This window comes from Primulina huaijiensis, chromosome 17 (genome assembly GCF_012295235.1).
Source record: "Primulina huaijiensis isolate GDHJ02 chromosome 17, ASM1229523v2, whole genome shotgun sequence".
In the NCBI taxonomy this organism is placed as follows: domain Eukaryota; kingdom Viridiplantae; phylum Streptophyta; class Magnoliopsida; order Lamiales; family Gesneriaceae; genus Primulina; species Primulina huaijiensis.
This window is the reverse complement of record NC_133322.1, coordinates 14,964,942-14,972,171: the sequence shown is the minus strand read 5'-3', so window position 1 is coordinate 14,972,171 and position 7,230 is coordinate 14,964,942.

The window sequence follows — 7,230 nt, the reverse complement described above, 5'->3', positions numbered from 1 at the left end:
AAGGAATTTCTTACTCCTAATCAATTTAATATTTTATTTTGCATTTCTAGACTAATTTGAATTGACTTGATCATTCAATAAGATTTGCTTTCTTAGATATAAATAATCTTATTAAGAAGGAAATTATTCAATATATTTTGGGAACTTATCTATAAGATAATATGCTAGCTTTGAATAGAGTTTCATTCTTATTAAACTCTTGTTCCCTTATTTATAGGTGAGGAGTATCTATGGAAATTTAGGTCAAGAAGAAATATATATATGGAGATCGAATATTGAGGGAAGTATGACGCCGCTGGAGAAGAGTCACTTACGGCTACTGGAGTTTTGCTGAACCTGAAAAATTCAGTATTGAATATTCGCATGATGAGTTTGTGTGATTGACTCACATAATCACCGTGTTGTTGTCTAGTATTGACGATACTCAAGAACAACACTGACGCAGAGTGTTGATCGAAGAGTGATTTCGTTTGGTTTTAAGCAATACATTTAGATTTTATGCATCTAGTTTTTAGTATTGGTTTATTTTAATGCATTTTAATTTTTTGGAGTGTCGATGAATTTAGTTTTGTTATTTTTCACTAGTATTGGTTTTTGTAAACGTTTACATATTTGTCTAGTGAAGTTTTGTCATCAGGCATCACACAAATATTCGTACTTGTACATAATTTAAATCAGGTATTTATTCATTAAAGTTTACGTATGTGTTAAAAATAAATTTCCGCTGCATGTTGTGCGCTCGTGTTGACAACACTAGAGCACAACACAACACTAATTTCTGATATACACAATATATGTATTTCCTGTACTTTTATTGTTCATAAAAATACAAATTTTTAAGAATTTATGTACATCAAGTAATATACGTCTGCCTCAAAAGTCTTTTTATGGAATCTATTCGGACATCCATTTTGTGCGACAAAAGTCAAGTCTATGAAACTTTAATTATTGGATTTTTTTACCAAATTTTGGAACCTTATTTCATTTCAACCCTCTAGCTTACTTTTTATACGGCAGGAATGTAACTCTCTGCTGTACCCGCACTCGAATCCTATTTTTATTTTACCTCAATATTTGAAAAAAGAGAGAATATTATGCAGATCGAATCACCCCTTTTCGATTTATTGCACGTTGTCTGAAGATGTAAACGAACTAAGTCTCTTGTGAATAATTTGGAGTTTGACTCAGTAAAAAACTTATTCGAGATCATTCGTTAAACTTATTGAACCGAGCTCAAGCTTGATTTTGAGCTCGAAAATTTTATCTATTTGTGCTCGAGTTTAAGAATATTATGCACGTAAGCTCGAGCTCGACTCTTTTATGTGGCTCAAGATCGAGCTAAGCTATTTTTTTGCAATGTCCTCATTGATACATGAGTGAAAGAAAAGAGATTAAAATATTATAAAATGATAAGCTATCCCTTTGAATTTTCATATCTTAACCGGCTTGTTGGCTAAGAATGCTCTTGTTAACGAGCTCGAAAACAAGCCCGTTTAACGAGCCGAGCTCGAACTAGACTCGTTAAATATGATAAACTACTATTAACCAATCAAGATAGAGTTATTCGCGAGCTTAGTAATTTCAAAACGAGAGTAGATCGAGCTATTCACGATCTTAATAACTTCAAAATGAGCCGAGCTCGAATCTCATGATAAATTTCAAATCGAGCTCGAGTTTAAATATATCTTAAACGAGCCGAGCTCGAACTTGATACTGTTAGGCTCGGCTCAACTTGTTTACATTCTTAATATTGCCTAACATGTGTAAGATACTTTAATATTGTGAAGATTATAATTTTGATTTTTCAGTGTTTCCCTCTTTATGATTTTGATCATTTACAATATGCCAAATTCATTGATCGACCATCTTTGTATTTTTAATTTTAGACAATTTTCTAAATGGTGTTGATGTGATTGGATATGTAAACACTCTCAAGGTCTAAATGGTTTTGGATTTTGATACAATTAACTTTAATTTTTGATAATTTTGGTCTAACTGTTGACATTGAATCCAACAATTCATCAATTTTCGATGTTACATAATCATTTTCGGTGTTACATCAGCAATATGACAAAATAGCCGAAATTTATAATTTAGCGTGTCGAAATCAAACTTTGAAAACTTAATATTACAAAACCCGAAATTGGACAAATGCCAAAACCTGAAAATAAATTATGAAAACGCCTCTATCGATGGTGGCAATAGGATATCGACGGTGGTGAGATCTCTCCCTACTTAGAATTACCCTTATGCAAGCTACAAATTTTGAATACCCAATCAAAATTAAGTTTTCCCCTCGTCTTTACTTCACTCCATCGATTGGCAATATGTGGAAACGGCATTATTGAAAATATTTGAATGTGACGTATCAAGATCATTGGACACGACACGACAAATTGTTGTGTCGTTGTGATTGATGTCGCATGATTCCATTACGCTGAACAAGTGGTTTCTTTGTAATGCTTTATTGCTACAAGAAAAGAAAAAAAAAAAGGAAGAACCTAGCAATAAATTAAATTATGTAAACTAATGAATGATTCATGTATCAAACTTCGGGCACAAAATTTCTTGCGAGACGGTCTCACAGATCAATTTCGTTGGTCGGATATTTTATTTGGGTCATCCATGAAAAAGTATTATTTTTTATTCTAATAGTATTATTTTTTATTGTGAATATCGGTGAGGTTGACCCAATTCACAGATAAAGATTCGTGAGACCGTCTCACAAGAGACTTACTCAACTTCGGGATGATAACCATTTTCGTCCCAAAAATTTTGAAGTTTTCTTGGTTCAATATACTTTGTTCCCGTGCGCCAAAATAACTCTTAAACCTACCAAATTGACATTGTAAAGTTTACCATGTTACTGAAACATTAAAAACTATCGTTATAAGTACGAGATTATTCTATGCTACACTTGGAATATATATTTCTCTTCCTATTATGGGGTAAAATGTTAGTATTCGGACCATCAACATATATGTCAAGTTTTCATAAAAATGTGAAAGACACACATGATATAATGATATTGGAATATGGGGAGAAACACTTCCGGTGTAGCATAAACTAACTCGTAAGTACGAAGTTATGAAGCCAATTTTTCCTCTAAATTGGTCGATACTGTGAGAACCTCAATTTCCAGCAGCAATGCAAGAATTTCAGCAGAAGCTAACAATTCCAATAGCAGCTATTATTTCAGAAGCTGATACTTTTCCAGCAGATAGAATCCAACAGCAAAAGAATTCGGTAGCGCGATATTCCAACAGAGAGCTACTGATTCTGCTCATGACTTGTAACTGAAATATTTAACATGAAATAAAAGCTATTAAAGGTTGTCAATTGTAGATTATGGTCATTAATTGGGAGGTTAACAGTCAGATTTTTGCCTATAAATAAACACCCTCAAATATCTGAATTGGTGTTACACAAAACTTGAGTTATTACTTGAAATTCGAGCTAAGAGAGTGCATTTTCGAGCAGAAAAATAAGTAGCGAGAACAGCAGATTTCAGACTTCAACTGAAATTCCTAGCAAATTACGGTAAGTGAGCTTATGTATAAATATCTTGAAATCAGTTTGATAATTTCTGTTTTGAAGCAAAGTATATATATTCTTGATTTATGATTTTTGAAGCACTGAAACCTAGTGAACTAATGGTAGAAATATATATTTAGAAACATTCCTGATTACTGATTACTGGCCTCACCCCTTAGAGGAGAGAACATATAGGAGACTGATATCAGTTTGGCCATGAAATTCACAAAAGTTNCCTCACCCCTTAGAGGAGAGAACATATAGGGGACTGATATCAGTTTGGCCATGAAATTCACAAAAGTGCTCAGTGCTTACTTGCTAAATTTTAAGTTATGATTCCTGTTCTGAATACTGATTCCTTAATACTGATTTATGTTCCGAAAATAAGAGTTTCTATATAATATTTGTATTACTGTTTCTGTTGAAAATGATTTTGAAAACTGGGAGTTATTCCAGTCCACACTTACTAAGTGACAACCATTGTTATGTCTGGTTTCACATTTTTGCTGTAAAACATTTGTTATTTGAGTTTATATCAGACAATGAAATATTCAGTATTATGAATAAAAAGACTGATTTTCTAAATTTTTGTACTTCTGAGGCTTGTTGTTTTCAAATGTAAATTTGAGAGCAACGCCGTTGTCGAACAACCCCGTCCATGGGGCATGACATTGAAGTGGTATCAGAGCAACCCAGGTTTCATAATCTGGGGAGGAGGAACTAGAAATAATAAGTTCTGATAGACTTCTAAAAATTAAGTTCTGTTAAACTACTAGACTTCTGAAAATAAACTATTGTAATAGAATACTGAAATGATAGACTAACTACGTACAGTTGGAAAAATCAGTAAGGGAAACAAATCAGAATACAGTAGAGCTCTGAGTGTTTCAGCAGCATGTCTTAAATGAGTAGAAAAAAAATTCAGTAGACCAAAAAACAATAGCCTCACTACCAGTAGTCTGAAACCAAAACCAGCAGATGGAAACCAGTAGATCTGAACGCAGAAGACTTGGTCAGTAGACTCGGAATGCAGCAGACTGGTTCTAACATGCAGTAGCATAATAATTGCAGTAGAGAGGGAATTCCAGCAAGCTCATGCAGTAGACCTTGCAAATTGTATGGAATTTGAGTGCTCAGAAATTACAGGAATTTTGTGATGCTTTGGTTGTATTTCCCCTCAACCTTTGGCCACTATTTATATGTGAAAATGATAACCTGAATAGGTAGTTGTTAACACTCAATAATTGTTGTTAAAGGACCTTAAATCAGCTGTTACAACTCCTCTAAACCAGCTACAGGTGTCACATTTAAATTTAAAAATTTGGAGGCTGCATGCTTGTATTTTTCCTCGGCTGTGAAGCTGGTGAACAATGGGTCAAATGACCTTTAATCTTCTTTTATTGTCTTGTTACAACTTGGACAATTCAATTTAAAAAGATGGTGATTAAATGAATATAGCACATTCAGCACATTTATTCGAAATGCATGAAATATGGCAAGGCTGAATTGAATTTTGGTTTTCACATTTTTAACAAGAAAAATTTGTTCTTAATATAACAATTTGAAATATCAAATTTTTTACTTTTTTTCCTCTCACGTAAGTATTGATGTGACGCCAAACATATCAACAATATCAAACACCATGTCAACAATATACTATATCATACATGACGACAACATCTGGCATCACATCTTGCACTAAGATGAAAATTTGACTGCTTAAAAACCAAAACCCAAGTAGACTTCATAGTTATGAGCAAAAAATATCTTAAATACAGTCTTAAAATCTTGTATAACATATTTGGTTCCATATTTGGGGCTTGGTAGATGCTACTCATATGGGTAATACCTTCATCCACTCAGTATATGACACGTGTGTTAAGTGATGAATGGTGGTAACTTATTCATACATCATTGTTGAATGAGTAACCATGATTTATCCAACCAACACATGTGTCATGTGCTGAGTGGATGATGGCACAATCTATGTGGGTAGCATGAAAAAAACTCACATTCAGACTAAAGCTGATGGTCGATTTATCAAAAGCCTGTAATAACTTGTGCAAACTTTGGTTCTTTCTTTATATTGCTTGGAATAGGACTAGGCTGTAATCAGCGAAGAATATATGTGATATTGAAGGGCTTTTTTCACAATCCGAATGAAACGTATTAGTCCTCGCTGCATATATGAAAATAGAATTGAGGATAGCCCTTGAGCACACATAACAAAAAAAATAAAGAGAGTGTGTGTCACCTTGTGTGATTCCTCTTCCAGGTTTCAATTGGTTAGATATTCTTTGATTCAACACAAAGGATTAAGATATATATTTCACAAAACACATAATCACATTGATCCACTTTTCCACAAAGCCTAGTTTGGCCATCATCGCTTCTACAAAATCCAATTCCCCACTATCATATGCCTTACTCATATCTAGTTTGAGTGCAGCATAACCTTTTTTGCTTCGCCTATGGATATGGATCCAATGAGTGGTTTCAAACCCAATAATTACGTTAGCTGTAATAAGTTGCTCCGATATGAACGCACTTTGAGTTTCATCAATAACACGTGTTATAAGTAGTCGAAGTCGATTTTTCAGAGCTCGAGAGATAATCTAATAGAATATTCTATATATACTGATTGATCTCAATTCTTTCACCATAATCAAATTTTGTACTTTGGGCATTAATGTTATAAATGCCTCGTTCCAATTGTCATAGCTTCCCCATTATTGACAATATCTAGAGTTGCTTGAGTGATATCCATTACAACGATTGGCCAGATATTTGAAAGAAGTTCGTTGTGAATCCATCGCTTCCTGGATTCTTCTCTAGGGCTAGATCGCAAAAAGCTTTCCACACGCCCGTTTCAGTAAAAAGAGCAGAGTGTTTAATTGATTCTATTACTCACCCATTCTTGGATATATTTCAAAACTGGAGCCATATCTTCAAGAAATGGTTTACTCGATGTAGCTAAGTCCTTGAAGTACCCATAAACTGTTTCTTCCACCTCCATTTGACCCCCACAAAAGTCCCAATGTGTATAAACCAGTCCCTGAATAGTATTCTTAGTTTGATGATATGTTCTTTGTCGATGCAAATAAGCTGAGTTCTTATCCGCCCGTGCTAACCACTGGTTACGACTTCTTTGTTTCCAGAACAATTCCTCTTGTGATTTCGCATTTTTCAAATTTATTTCCAAATGGAGGATTTTTTGTATCGAGTGTGGGTACACTGAATCTATCTTTAGCATATTGAGTTGATTGCGGTCATTCTTGATATTCTGTGATCGATTCTGATATCTATTCTTTTCCCATACCATTAATTCCTTGCTACATGATCACATCTTGTGATAGAGTGATGCACCCTCACCCATAGCATTCCATCCAGTATCTGCCACTTCCTCATAGTAAACTTCCTTGAGCCACATTGATTTGAATTTTAAAGGTCTCTGATGCTCTTTGTCTTCTAGGTTATTGTTTTTTCCACCATCATAAGATCGGGTGATGGTCGATGTGATATAAATCCAATATCTAAGCTCTCACAATTGGGTAGAGCATGCGACATGCAAAATAACTAGTGTATCTATCTAATCTTTCTATAATCATTATATATCGAGTTTTATTGATTTGGTGATTTTCCTAGAAAATCCGAGTCTTCTCATCCTACCCTCCTTATTGGAAGTTTTGTTCTCGA